Source organism: Clarias gariepinus, chromosome 9 (genome assembly GCF_024256425.1).
Source record: "Clarias gariepinus isolate MV-2021 ecotype Netherlands chromosome 9, CGAR_prim_01v2, whole genome shotgun sequence".
Lineage (NCBI taxonomy): Eukaryota > Metazoa > Chordata > Actinopteri > Siluriformes > Clariidae > Clarias > Clarias gariepinus.
Window position 1 is genome coordinate 2643353 of NC_071108.1, and position 15669 is coordinate 2659021.

The 15669-nt window shown below is 37.3% G+C and overlaps 1 long non-coding RNA gene across 1 annotated transcript; it reads left to right on the forward strand.

Annotated features, from left to right (window-relative positions):
- The first annotated feature begins 6357 nt into the window (after positions 1-6357).
- On the forward strand, positions 6358-9131 carry LOC128529816 (uncharacterized). The gene is made up of 4 exons (XR_008361081.1): positions 6358-6407; positions 7631-7695; positions 8652-8746; positions 9075-9131. It is a non-coding gene; the product is annotated as an uncharacterized LOC128529816 (long non-coding RNA).
- Positions 9132-15669: the final 6538 nt, after the last annotated feature.

The following is a 15669-nucleotide window of genomic DNA, read 5'->3' on the forward strand; positions in this document are numbered from 1 at the left end:
ATTGGCTATGCTGAAGAGCTTTTAGTATATTTTTATAGAACATCTACCAAGCTCTACAGCCCGATCTTTCCATCCTATAATGTCCATGCCCTGATCCACTTGTCTGAAGATGCAAGGCACTTTAAAACATCTTTGAATGACATTTCTGCCTTTCAGTTTGAAAACCACCTGCAAAAACTAAAAAAATGTGTCAGAAATGCAAAAAACCCAATTGCACAACTATCGAAGAGGATAGCTGAAATGGACAATTCAAAAATTCCTATCTCACCAGCAGCACATGGGACATTTGTGTCAACTAAGAAGAAGGACTTCTGTTTTTTTTTGGGACATTCCTTTGCCTTGGTAAAGGAAAGGAGGCCAGAAAAGACGTGTGTGTGATGTGTACAGTCTCAACACTTTGGACAGTTTTTTCACCAGTCCATGCGACTCAAAACTGATTAACATTGCTTACAAAACGCATACCTGACTGAATCTTCATTTTTATTAATGGGAATTTTGTCCATTAATGGGAATTTTGTGGTGAAAGAGGTACCCAAAAACGAGAGCTGATTGAGGAGAAAAAACTGAAGCACAAGGCAGTTTGTCTACCATACAAAAGTGGCTACGTATTTATGCCATTGCTTCATGGCATTGAAAGGAACTAACCAGCCTAGGATAAGTGACAGAAGAAAATGAGTCCACTAATAGCTGTTCATCTTTTAATGTTAGAAGTTTTTAGTTACAAATGATTGTCATTCACTTGTTCGCAGTTGTCTCATTTGTTTTTTCTATAGACCAGAACAATGTGGACTAGAGCGGTGTGGAGAGAGGAGACTATGGAGATGGAGGAAGTGATACCATCATGTTGGGTTAAGAATGGTGGTGTATTGTGGCCTACACAAGGAGCTGCGAGAGCGTTGAAGGCCTGCAAAGAACCAGAAGAATCATGGACAAAATTCCCATTAATAAAAATGAAGATTCAGTCAGGTATGCGTTTTGTAAGGCAAAGACTTATGTCATATGAACGTAAGGCAAATTTCAAATCGTTAACGCATACATATGGACTTTTCTTATTTTTTTTTTTCTTTTACATGAACATTAAAGTGCATTTATCTATCTCTTATGTATGTTTTGTCATTTCTAGCCTACTATAATGTCAGTACTTGTTTATTTTGGTGAGACTCTTATTGTTTTATTTTAACTTAAACAACAACAAATAGCCATAACCAGAAGCACAACACAAACGGTCTCATCCAGAAAAAAACAACAAAATGAGAGGAAGCAAAAAGCTTATTTAGTCCTGCCCCTTCCTCACAAAATCGTATCATGCAATAAAAAGTCATTCAATAGCCCGTTTATTGTTGACTGTTGGCATGCAAGATGATATCCGCTTATAGAAATGAAACAAGTATTTTATAATAGCCAAACTTGCATTTTTGCCCAGTTGCTTTTGTATATTAAGATTTACTCATTTGTATGCATTTTACCATTGCTGTATGTACTTTCAGATGACAAGAATGAATGCGAGAAGTATGATTTTACTACAATTGCTGAATTAAGTGGCTTAGAAGAAGAGTTACCGATGAAGAGGAGGCCAAAAAAAATAAATTTATCCCGACTACCAAATTGGTATGTAGTGCACTTTTACTAATTTGATCATTTGTAAGACTTTTTTTTTCCCTTTTTTTCTTCATTGTTGCAGAATATGTAATTGTCTATCAAATATTTATTGACTTTTTTTCCTTTAAGATGAACCATCTGTCAATGAAGACAGTAAAAAAGAATCTTCTCCAGGTCTTATGATAAAGAGTACAGGTATGTAATAAAAAAATTAGGTTTTCACATTTATTTTCATACCTCTGTCACAACAATGAGGTTGGAGTAGGGTTTTATAACCTTTTTCAATTTAATTAATGTCAATTCAAACTAAAACAGTCAAGACATGTATGCCTAATTGTTTGAAAGATGACTACTGTCTTACAGAATGCATATTACTAATTTTAGGTGAAAAGGCTACCAAGAAGATTCGAACATTTATTCCATGTGAAGGTAGGTGTTAATTTACAGGAACCAATGCACTGAAGGCAATGTCTACATGTCCCCAAGGGCTACATCATTGTAACATTGTATTTTTAGAGTAAACCAACAAAAGAATCTTGTGCACAGCTAGTGCGATCGTCAGGTGCAGGTTGGTAGCAGGAACATTTAAAGTAAAACAGTGAAATAAACCACTGCATGATGAAAAATTTACAGAATCTTTGTGAACACGTTTCGCCTGTAGCTACCTCTGATTGTTACTCACTCAGAACAAAGATTCAGTGAAATTTTTTTTTTGTGTGCGGTGGTCAAATTTATCTGTTTTGCTTTCATTGTATTTTTACAGTTTATAATAACAAAAGTGTTTGTTGGAGTGAAAAGGGGGTCAAAAGGGGGCAGTGACATCGTGGTGGTGGGTCATGTCACACAATCATGTCATATGAAGATGGGGGTGGGCTCAGTATGTTTGAATTATAGTAGAGATGTAATGGTTCTTACTGCAAACTCACAAAGTCACACTATTCGGCTAGTCACACTATATTAAATATTGCACAACTACTAAAACAACAAAAAAAAAGCCAAGTAATGAGAATCAAGCCAAGAAAAGAATAACAAAAGTTATGCGCATTAAGTACACATCATTGTAGCATTTTAATCACCGCTGTGGACCAATTAGTCACTACAGTTTTGAAAGTACTTTATGACAGATGACTTTATTACAGATGACTTTGTTCTTCCAACTCCTCCCAAAATGAACAATGCACAGTCTGGTAAATATGGCACAACTACCAACACAATGAAAAGACGCATCCCGCATTCTGCAAATACAAGAAATGGGAAAGCCAAGAAAAGACTAAGAAAAGGTATGTACATCTAGAGCACATTGTAGCATTTGAATCACCACCGTGGCTGTGTCAGTATCAGGCCAATTAGTCACTACAGTTACTAGTTAAGGTTTAAAAAAAAAAAATAAATAAAATCTAATGACTGTTGCTTATTACAGATGACTTTGTTCTTCCAACTCCTCCCAAAATGACAGATGCACAGTTAGGTAGGTGGTTGTGTAAAAAGAATTTTGTCTTTGATTGGATGAAATATTTTGAAGTTTAGTATGCCAGAACTGAAAGGTTACAACTTGAATTGAATGCCACAAAATATAATTCTCAATTGTCTTTTATGTTAATTTAAACTTTTAATGTTTATGTTGACTAACCAAATACGTGTAAAAGTAATTTTAAATTATTGACATATTAACCATTCCCAGTGTCTAAAAACACAGAAAGAACCCAAATGGACATCCCCTCAAGACCTCAATCCTTGGCACACAGTGGTAGCAGCAGTCCCTCTGAGTCTCTTTGTAATGATCAAAGGGTATTTAATTTAAATATGATCAAAAGTGCAATATTGTCAGTATAAACACTGTTTAAAGCACTGTTATTATTATTATTATTCCTAACTTATCGGGCTTATGCTACTCTGATCAATACCTGAACTTCATATTTTGAACACTTCTTGCGTTGTTTTTTGCCTCTTCACGATGACTCGCTTAATGTAGTCCTAAATTTGTAAGTCGCTTTGGATAAAAGCGTCTGCTAAATGACTCAATGTAAATGGTATTAGATTTCTTTTTGTTATGGACATCACAAACTAGACGAACCAATTGCACTGATTGAGTTCTTTAGCACTTCCAAATGTAAGAAAATGTTTGATGTACTGACCCAGTAAAAATAAAATTGCAACACAAAAAAATTCCCACTACTTAGAATTATACTTCGTTTGCAATACCTGCTGTAGCAATTTCCCAAAAATTTTTTTACCAGATCATTCAGCCCTAGGCCTGGTCAAGAGAGTCAGTCCAGATCCCTTTCCCAGAGGTGGCGTGGGGGTTCCTCAGGGTCTTCCACTCATAGACAGAGGTATTTAATTTAAATATGATCAAAAGTACAACATTTTCACTATAAATGAAGCAGTGTAAAGCTGCAGTCTGAACTACACATCTTCCATTTGTAAGAAAATGTTTGGCATAGACCTCAATAAATGTCATATGTTCTTATTATTTTTATTTAACTTTTTTTGTAAAAATAGAAATTGCGACACAAAATGATTCCACTACTTAGAATTATGCTTCATTTGCAATAACTGCTGTAGCAATTTCCCTTCTTTATTTTTTTTTTACCAGATCATTCAGCCCTAGGCCTGGTCAAGAGAGTCAGTCCAGATCCCTTTCTCAGAGACGGCGTAGGGGTTCCTCAGGGTCTTCCACTCATGGACGGAGGTATTTAATGTTAAATATATATACACTCGCCTGAAGGATTATTAGGAACACCATACTAATACTGTGTTTGACCCCCTTTCGCCTTTAGAACTGCCTTAATTTTATGTGGCATTGATTCAACAAGGTGCTGAAAGCATTCTTTAGAAATGTTGGCCCATATTGATAGGATAGCATCTTGCAGTTGATGGAGATTTGTGGGATGCACATTCAGGGCACAAAGCTCCCGTTTCACCACATCCCAAAGATGCTCTATTGGGATGAGATCTAGTGACTGGTGGCCATTTTAGTACAGTGAACTCATTGTCATGTTCAAAAAACAAATTTGAAATGATTCGAGCTTTGTGACATGGTGCATTATCCTGCTGGAAGTAGCCATCAGAGGATGGGTACATGGTGGTCATAAAGGGATGGACATAGTCAGAAACAATGCTCAGGTAGCCTGTGGCATTTAAACGATGCCCAATTGGCACTAAGGGGCCTAAAGTGTGCCAAGAAAACATCCCCCACACCATTACACCACCACCAGCACCAGCCACAGTGGTAACAAGGCATCATGGATCCATGTTCTCATTTTGTTTACGCCAAATTTAACTTTTGAATGACTCAACAGAAATCGAGACTTATCAGACCAGACAACATTTTTGCAGTCTTAAACTGTCCAATTTTGGTGAGCTCGTGCAAATTGTAGCCTTTTTTTTTGCCAATTTTGGTGTGGAGATGAGTGGTACCCGGTGGGGTTTTCTGCTGTTGTAGCCCATCCGCCTCAAGGTTGTGCGTGTTGTGGCTTCACAAATGCTTTGCTGCATACCTCGGTTGTACCGAGTGGTTATTTCAGTCAAAGTTGCTCTTCTATCAGCTTGAATCAGTCGGCCCATTCTCCTCTGACCTCTAGCAACAACAAGGCATTTTCGCCCACAGGACTGCCGCATACTGGATGTTTTTCCCTTTTCACACCATTCTTTGTAAACCCTAGAGATGGTTGTGCGTGAAAATCCCAGTAACTGAGCAGATTGTGAAATACTTAGACCGGCCCGTCTGGCACCAACAACCATGCCACGCTCAAAATTGCTTAAATCACCTTTCTTTCCATTTTTCCATTTCTTTTCCATTCCCTTTCTTTCTTGACATTCAGTTTGGAGTTCAGGAAATTGTCTTGACCAGGATCACACCTTTAAATGCATTAAAGCAACTGCCATGTGATTGGTTGATTAGATAATTTCATTAATGAGAAATTGAACAGGTGTTCCTAATAATCCTTTAGGTGAGTGTAAATTGCGACACAAAATTATAATTCCAACTACTTAGAATTATACTTTAGTTGCAATTACTGCTGTAGCAATTTCCCTTTTTTATTTTTATTTTTTAAACCAGATCATTTAGCCCTAGGAGTGGCCAAGAGTGTCGGTCCAGATCCCTTTTTTCAGAGACGGCGTTGGGGTTCCTCAGGGTCAAGCAAATTGAGGAGGGAAGACTTCCCTATGTCTGAAAAAAGTAAAGTTATTCTCTTAATTTTGCTGACGAATAATTAGGAGTCTTCCAGTGTCCCTAGCTGTCCCCAAAGTTTAAGTTGAATTAGACTAAACAGTTCAATATGACTCTTTGCTGATTCTTCAAACTAACCTGATTTTTTTTCACATGAGCACATTGTAACACAAGTTTTTCTCCCCCCCCCCCCACTAGCAGATTTTTCTATTTATTTTATGTGAATTTGTGTTCAAGTAAAAATTGCCTAGTAAATACAAGTTACTTTTAAGGTGTCTTATTTTAAGTGTTTAGATGTAGTTTAAATAGAAATTAGACATTTGTCTAGAAATATCACAAATATTCTTGGTAAAATTTAGTTTTTGTAGTGCTTTTTTGTTTTTGTTTTTTGTGTGAAAATGAACTGATTTTGTGGTGTAGAGCATACTCACTACATTATAAAAATAATAATCGGTCCCTTCCTTTTTGGCTAGAATTTCAGAAGAGAGTTCTTCAGCTTCTTGTTGATATCAAGGATACAATTCGCGTTGCCATCTCTGCTGGAACAGCATATGAATTAAATCCTGCAAACACTTTAGAAGAGCTCAAAGCATTAAAGAATCGCCTGGAGGACGTTAATGAGGGAGCAGAACTGGTAAGTTTTAACCCTCAGGTGCTATTGGAGTCTGAGTATTAGGCTAGTGAAACATGGTTTCACAACTCTAATGTACATGGGGCTCAGTGCTAAAGATTCGCAGAGATATTATGCCCCTCCCTGATTGGGTGCAAGACAAACACTCAAACTCACTCATCTAATAAGTACAGCTTCATGGGGCATTTCACATTTTGATTAATAGACAACAGCAGAGACAGAAAAGACAAAGCGCGGCCTGTAGAGTGTGCACAGCATGTTTTGATCTGGGTAATGTCTTTACAGCAGGAAGTTCCTCTGGCTTCATGCACTTCTGAGGTGTGTTATGCTAGTAGCAGCTAATGTACCACTGTAGTAGTAATGTAGCAGGACAAGTGCTAAAAAAAAAAACGCGCAACAAAACGGTTACATAAGTGCTGGCAGTTCCATTATGACATTTGGCTTGTTCAAGGTATAGTTCAAAATTATGTTTTAGCTTACCTCAAGGGCATCCAGGATGTAGGTGTCTTTGGCTACGTTCACACGGCAGGGCTTAATGTTCAATTCTGATAAAAAAAAAATTAAAAAAAATGTAATACATTTTTGCAAGGCCGTTTACATTTCCAATTAAATGCGACCTTTTGTGATCTCCTGTGTGAACGTGAAATGACCCAGAAGTGACCCGTATGCGCAGAAGAGTACTCAACGGTCAACGTCACTTGTTGTTTGCGGAAGTAGCTAAACAATGACGTGCGGGTCAGATACATGCGATCTGGCTGTTCAGACTAAAGTCGCATTGCGAAAGATCGGATGCGTATCAGAGTTGGACCACATAAGATCTTTCGAAAGGATCACAAATGTGTCGTTCAGACTGTCAAGAAAAGATCAGATACAGGTCGCATAGGGGCAAAAAAATAGGACCGGAATTGGGTCATTTCAGCCTGCAGTGTGAATGTATCCTTTGTTTCCGCAGTAGTTTAAATTTTTATATTTTTAGGTCAAACCATTCAGTTTTCAGTCATATAATGCAGGTCTATGGGACCTGAAAATATCAAAATTTAAACTACTGCAGAAACAAAGACACCTACATCTTGGATGCCCTTGAGGTAAGCAAAAACATACCAAAATTTTATTTCAAAGTGAACTATACCTTTCACCTTGTTGACCTTGTCCTCATGTGCCTGCTTTAAGTCTGGACTCTACTTGACCACTTTTTCTGGTTTTAATGTCTTGTTGTTCCTTTTCAGAGTAAACATCTGAAGAGGTTAGGAGGGGTTGATGCTGCAGACCATGTAAAGAAGTCAATGGCTGCGTAAGTATCTTTGTTCCGTTTTTGCATTAGTTTATAGTTGGGGTGTAAGGGTCCGTGTATTCGTATTGAACCATGCGGTACAAGGCTTTCGGTTCGGTGTTGGGTACGCATTTTCAAACCGAACAGTTATTTCAAATAGCGCGTCATGATCTCACTCATAATGTAAGGGATGCTGGCACGACCATACCCTCAAATGGCAAACGTAATGTAAGCGGAACGAAACTGAGCTACTCGTGACAGATCGTTTATCAGTTTGGACCAAAGCAGCGCGAGCCGATCTTGTACTACACAGCGCTAAGAGATCCAGTAAAAAAAACACTCTCATTTGAATTCGCCACTTAAGTAATACCATCGTTGCGAGATCTAGTAAGAAACAGTCACATTTCTGTTATTAACGGATCAAACAGAGCTGACGTGGAAACCAGAAAGAAACATTGTGCCATTGATTTATTGTAGTAAAACTAACAGTAACTTTGAAAGTTTGGCAGGAATAGTAGGCTACAATGCTTTCAAGTAACGTTACGTCAGTTTTATTTCTGCGTTATGAATAACATTGCTGCCCTCAAATGCTGATCTGAACTAAAATAAACATTTGTTTATAAGTACAAAATATTACATTTCATTTTTTACAAGCAGCCATATTGTTTTATATGCTCCTAAGAGTCAATTATTTACATTTACATTCAACTGCTCCATTGCTCAAAGTAAAAAATATCCTACTTTATGATGTTAATAATAAAAAAAAAAAATTAAGGACAGTTCTCTGGCATTTATTTTTGCTGTATCAAAAACGTACCGAACTGTGACAAGTGTATCGTTTTAAACCGAACCGTTGATTTTGTGAACCGTTACACCCCATAGTGATGTTCCCTGTCATATACTGTCATGTGCTACATTTTTATAATGAACTTGATTGCAATATAATACTCTAATATGAATCTGTTTTACCATGGCAGAACTATGACAAATAAAATGATGGCTCTAATGAGCCTCAGAGGAAGGAGTGGGAAGGTGTCCTTTATGAAGACCCATCTTTACAAGCTCATCTGTGGTGAGTTTTCTTTAACATTTTTTAACAATGTTTTAAATAATATAGAATATAGTAAGCAGAATAATAATTCATAAGAAATCATTTTAGTTGGAGGAGTCTACAGAGCATACTGTAATATTATATATAATACTCCAGGGCTCTAGACTAACTTCTCTACTGGCAGTACTGGTTACTACCAACTGCCTTTTCTTGCTCACCCAAGCATGTTAGTAAATACTAATTTATATAGTTGAAACATTGGCAATACCACAAGTTGATATGTACAAAATATTGGAGAGGTTAGCGTTTGCTAATAATGATCTTTTTTTTTTTTTTTTTTTTTCATCAGACGCAGTGTTCAGCTCATTTGATACAACAACAACAAAAATAAATGAACACATGGCCAAAATTTAAAATATGCACCAGAGAGGATGGGTGGCGGTGGCAGAAAAAAGGAAAAATAACCAGCCATGTTCAATGTGGCCCAGTGTTTGGGCTGTTCTAGTTCAACACGTGTTTGTGTAAAATGTTTTTTTTGTAATAAAGCATGTTTCTTTAATCAGTGAAATGTCTTTATTAATCTTCTTCCGGGTCTTGCTTTTACCAATTACCTTTGTCCTAGCTGACTCTGCATGTCCACTAACTCGTTTATGTATCCATTTCAAGGTGTTTGTTCTGTTGAAAACTTCAGTACTTTAGTGAAAACAGTTTAACAAAATAAACTGTTGAAAAGCAGGACTTTAGTGACGTTGAAATTTTAACGTTGATTGGATTTGCAAAATCTAAACTAAAATCAATGTTGATTCAATGTTGGCAAATTCACCTATGTTGACAAACGTGACGTTGGAATGACGTTGCGATTTCAACGTTGATTAGATTTGCAAAATCTAAACAAAATCCAACGGTTATCCAACACTGACACCTGACGTTGATTCAACGCTGACTCAACGTTAAAATGCCAGCTGGGATGCTTCACTCCATAATGATCGAAATTCCTTTTGATGATGCGACAAATGCACACAGTTTACACCGCCATCCCATAATGCTAAAAAGGAACAATAGTATACAAGTAAGTACAAGTGTGACTGTTAATATAAAGTCTACCAGACTGGTAAAATAGTACTTCCATTCAAATAGATACTTTTTGGACTAATAGTCTATTTCTATCTTTGATTCAATGGTTACACATTTAATACTTCTGTAACATTTAAAAAAGTTGACATTTACCTTCTGTTTTATCTCTATTCAACTTCTCTTCATTAGTGGTGTTGGTGCTGTGAAAGAGATATAGAAAATATATAACATGTTTCACACAAACACAAAATTAATCAGTTTTAGTTTATTTTACTTACATATCAGAACATACATATTGTTTCACTTCAATATTTTTATTTCATATTACTTTCTCCCAATTCTAATTCTGAGAGAAATGTTGTATTTTCACTAAATCTTTATATTTCATAGCTTTAGTTACTAGTACAGTACTTAGCACTTTTATTTATAATATCTGCCGCTGCGTGCTCAGTGTTTAATCATGTTAAAAATACTTATATACAGTAACGGATAAAACAGTGCCCGAGTCCGGACACTGCACCTCATTTCTGCTGTTTAAACCGGATTTGTTCTGAGTTTCTTCCTTAAAGTGTCGGAGTGACCGAGCAGACTCGCGGTTCAGTGTGTGAGGTGTGTAATGTTACACATGCGGTAATTATTTGAACATGTTAGTTTTATATCCTCGCCATAGTGGCGGTAGGCTGCGCAAAATCACCGCATTTGGCGGGAGAAATTCAAATATTGCGGCACAACCGCCGCCGGTTAAACCGAGAAACCCGAAGGAAACCCGGACATGCACGCGCTGCTGCTCGGTGTTAAATCTCTCCTTTTACACCAGAGTTTAAGTGTCTGTATTAAACGCGCTTTAGCTGAGCAGTTCGGTGGTTGGAACAAACAAGCTAAATCACTATGAACCCCAGGACTGGCCTGTTGCTAGCTATCGTTAGCTCTGGAGCTCGGCTGTGACAGGATTCAGAACAGTAACTCACACACTATAAAGTTGTGTGTGCAGGCAGACAGAGTCATTATTACTGTAACTTGTGTTAGCTGTTTACTCACCAGGATTTGTAAGGAATGTTCCAGAATGTTCCAGGTGCTTCATGTCCATTCTCACATCCTCACAGCCTTCTTGTCTCTGATGTTACACCAGACTTCCCATGAGCACTTGCACAGGGCAATTTACTCAATTATTTAGGTTTTTGTTGTTAAACATAAAGAATATTGAGTTGGCATGAGTAGTTATTGTAGTATTATTGTAGTTCTTGAAACTAATCAGTACAATTACTCCATTAACAGATATTTTGATTGAAATGTATAAAAAAAAGATTAAGTGCATGTTAAAAATATAATTCAGTAAGTCAAATACTGATTTTTACTCGTGAAGTAAACTTAAATTATAGTGTAAATTTAAGACAAAATGAATAATTGTTTTTTTAGGCATTTATTTTGATTTGTCTAACTCAAACAATCATGTATGTGACTTTTAGAGATTTTATTAAGGTAACATAACTTTTTTATAACTGAAATTTACAAGGCCGCAGAATATATATTTTTTTAATTATTATTATTATTATTATTTTGGTTTTTTTTCCAATTTTCTCCCCAATTTAGTTGTGGCCAATTCCTCCCCGTCACTAGGGGGCTCCTACATTAAGGCTACTACTACCATTCAGCCGGGAGGGCGAAGACTATCACGTGTTTTCTCCGAACCGCGTGACGTCAGCCGACCGCATCTTTTCGAATTGCTCGCTCACGCACCGTTAGCTCGCGCTAGGGGGGAGTAAAAGCGCTAGCCGCTCTTTCGGCGTGCGTGAGCTCACAGACGCCCCTGATTGGCTGTAAAGCCGTGATTAATGTGGGAGCGCGAGCACCTCTCATCCCTCCCCCCTGAGAGAGCTCGGCCAATCAGCTCTCTCTGTGCCTCCGGCTGTGAGAGGAAAACAGCATCACCCGGGGTTCGAACCAGGGTGATGATAGGGCGAGCACTTTAACACTGCGCCACTCGGAGGCCGCAGAATAATTTTTTAGAGTGTTTGGATTAAGGTCTTCCTAACCAGCCACCCCCAAATGGTTAGGTAAGGCCTCCTCTACATTAACACTCTACACAGGTGCACCACAAGGCTGTGTGCTGAGTCCATTTTTTTAAGCCCTTTACACCCACGACTGCACCCCACTCGTGCCCATTTCACTAACACCATCATCAAATTTGCAGACGACACAAGCTGTTTCATCACGTCCTTAGATTGTTGGACTTATCTCAGGACGTAATGAAACAGCTTATAAATATCTAAGAGACTAACAGAATGTTATGGGACAAATAACTTGGCCCTCAATGCATCAAAACCGGAGAGCTTATTATAGATTTTCAAAGACACAAAAAGGATATCACACTACTTCATATCTATGGAGTCCTCATTTAGTGGGTTTCAGCATTCAGATTACTTTTGAAACATTGCTGAGGATCTCTCCTGCTCCATTAAGAGTGCGTTAACCTATTACATCTCCACTTGGTACATCAGCAGCTTAGAGGTGGACAGGAAAGCCCTCCATGGGGTGATCAACTCGACACAGAAAAGAATTGGCTGCTTTCTGCCTTCCCCGAAAGTACTTTATACAGCACGATGCCATAAATGATATCCTTTTCCATCCTGGACATCATTTATTTAAAATGCTGCCCTGGCAAATGATTCAGGTTCATCAATTCATGAACCAATCAAGAACAGCTTCTATCCCGGCATTATATGAGAATTAAATGCTGCCAGGTTTGCAAATGCACACATCCGAAAAAGTGCACTTCACATTCTATATTTTTTTAACATTCTGCAATAACTCATATTTTTCAAAAAAATTACATTCCATTACACCTTATTACCCTTTCATTATTTGCAAATGTGCAATTAGTTATTTATTTTATGACTTGCTGTGAAAGAACTGTAATACTGTGTAATATATATACATACGTTCTTAAAAGTTTAGTTGCACTGTAAGGACTGCTCTACTGTTTACCGAACTTAGTATTGTGACAAAAAATAATTATGAATTCTATGGCTTATCCTGAGGGCCTGGAGTCTACCCTACATATCAGAGTGTCAGCCAATAGTATGGCACACACACACACACACACACACACACTACAGAAACAACACATTGGACCGTGGGAAGAAACCAGAGTAACCAGAGGAAACCCACAAAGTTTGAAAAGAACATGCGATCTTCATGCACACAGATCACACATACGTCGAAAGGTACAAGGTGTGTGACAGTACTAACCACAGGGTCACCGCATGCCTCACCTATATGCAGCCCAAATACTGTGACTACAACTACTAATGCATTTACTAATAATAATCATAATATTCGGTTACAAATCCGATCGAGATTTTTGTATTTATGTATACACCCGAATTAAAATAAGACTCTAAATAAACTTTCTATTTTGCCTAAATTATGTTTTCAAATTCAAATTTTTATTTGTCACATAGACATCCATACACAGTATGATATGTAATGAAATGAAATGCTTATATGACTTCCCCTGACCTAAAAAATAATAATAAAAAAATAATGATAATTTTGAAAAATAGGCTGGAAATTTACACACACACAAAATATTAACAAAAGTTCCTAAATAAGATTTAAAATAAAAGGCTATTAAGGTATAAAGCTTTTATACTGGTTACTCTATAGAGGGTGGAGGGAAGTCTGGATCCTATTCCAGGAGACTTGGAGCACAGGGTGGGGTACACTCTGGATGGGGATGCTAATCCATCGCAGGGTACACACATACACACATACACACATACAGTGTAATAATCTGTATTTTAGGGTTAGTTTTACTATGCGAATCTGTTTGTGCGTGTTTAGAGTTCAGCACTTAAGAGTCAACAAACAGTTAACAAGAACCTACAACATTCACATGATGAAAAATTCACGAGTGATTGGAGGTAGCGTGGTGGCATAGTGGTTGGCACTGTCACCTCAAACCTCCGGGGACGAGGGTTCAATTCCCGTCTCGGGTCTGTGTCTCCTTGTGCTTGGTGGGTTTCCTCCTGGTACTGCGATTTTCTCCCACAGTCCAAAGACATGCAGATTAGGGTAATTGGTGTTTCCAAGTTGCCTTGCTATTGACTGGTACACTGTCCAGAGTGTACTCCAGCTGGGGCTACTAGGCTCAAGACCTCCCACAACCCTATACAGAATAAGCGCTATAGACAATGAGGGGGTGTGCATTTAAGAAATTGTCTCTGAGTGACAGTGGGCAAATTGAAAAAGGTCAGATTCTCTAGCAGCGATTTTGCCCTGGAAGTGATGGTATATTTAAAAAAAAAAAAAAATCCAATTTTTTCCCCCAAAATATAGGCCTTTATGTAATAAGTTGAATACAATTTTGGAACAAATTTATTCGTAAGTCAGTTGTAGGAGTATTAAATTTACATTTAGTGGACACTGTTGGCCAGAGCAACTCACAAAAGTACTTTGTAGTCTCTATCGAAAATATTCTCCTACTAACGCATTAGGTCAGGGACAGAAGAAGAGCATCTACTGTAGCTGAAAACCCTGTTGGAGGAGGTTACTACAGCATGAAAGAAATGTAGTGTTCATACATTCCTGCTTAATTCAGAGTCTGTGGTTTGTTCGTAAGTTTGGTGTGAATGTGCATGTAAGGAAACCCATGCATTTGGACATCCACTGGTTAGGTTCCAGTTCTATAAATGCATCAACGTATCTCCCATTCCTGCCTCTGTGTTTTTATTCAAATTTCGCTCCTTCAGCTTTAGCTCTCTCTGACTTTTTCCTTTTTTTAGACTTGTACATCATTACATTACAACACATTAAACTGTAAAGTGTTTGCCCTTTGCATTTTATGACTATTTTAGCATTCAGAAACTTGCTTAAGTCCATACAAAATAAATCTGTTTGATCAAAATTTTGATACATTTGGTAGAAATTTTGTATTACAGTAGGTTTGACTTTTTAGCTTTGGTAATATTAGAACCTGAATAAAGGCATTACATTTCATAAAGCAGCTTTGGGCATTAGATTTTTTGGCATTAGTTAATTTTTTATGTCACAGTACTGTTGCATATTGTCCAGAAATTATACTATTGTTACAGTGTACTGTCAAAGCCTGATAACTGCAGTTCACATACAGACCACAGGGAGGCAGAACATAGTAAATGATGTACAGTATAATGAGATATAGTGTGTATAATGCTACAATGCTGTTATATTTGTATTATAAGTGAATATCATTCATTACTTTTTCTGAAATTCACATACACACACACACACATGCACCCAAACACCAGTATGCTACATAAAAAGAGCATTTATTCCACTTTTAATCCACATATTGTATCCCCAAAAATACAACTCTACATTATGTTTGCCTTTTTTAATACTTGTATCCATGTCATAAATTATAGTTATTAAAATCTAGGTCAATGAGTCCAAAAATAAGGAAACTAGAAGGATCATAAGTCAGATTCTCTGCACACTCTTTAAAAAATATAATTACAATCCACACGGACAAGGACAACACTAAACGAGTGAGGAAAGAGAAACGCTGCAGAAGAAAAAAAAAAGACAGCCATGAGAAATAACAAAAAAAAATAAAACAAGATTCTTAAAACTAGAATTGATCTTTATACAGTATATCTATATATTATTTTATAACTATACAAGATCCTATTTAATTTCAGGAAAAAAGTGACACTTCTGTGGGAACAAAATCTTAACATTCAGGAGATGAGTTACTAACACACACACACACACACATGATGATGAGGTTCAAGGATGTTCTGTTCTGCAGGGTTAAAAGTGTCTGAAGAAGACATTATGGGAGCGAGAGCCCAGCTAACTCCCTGAGTGAGTGTGTGTGTGTGTGTGTG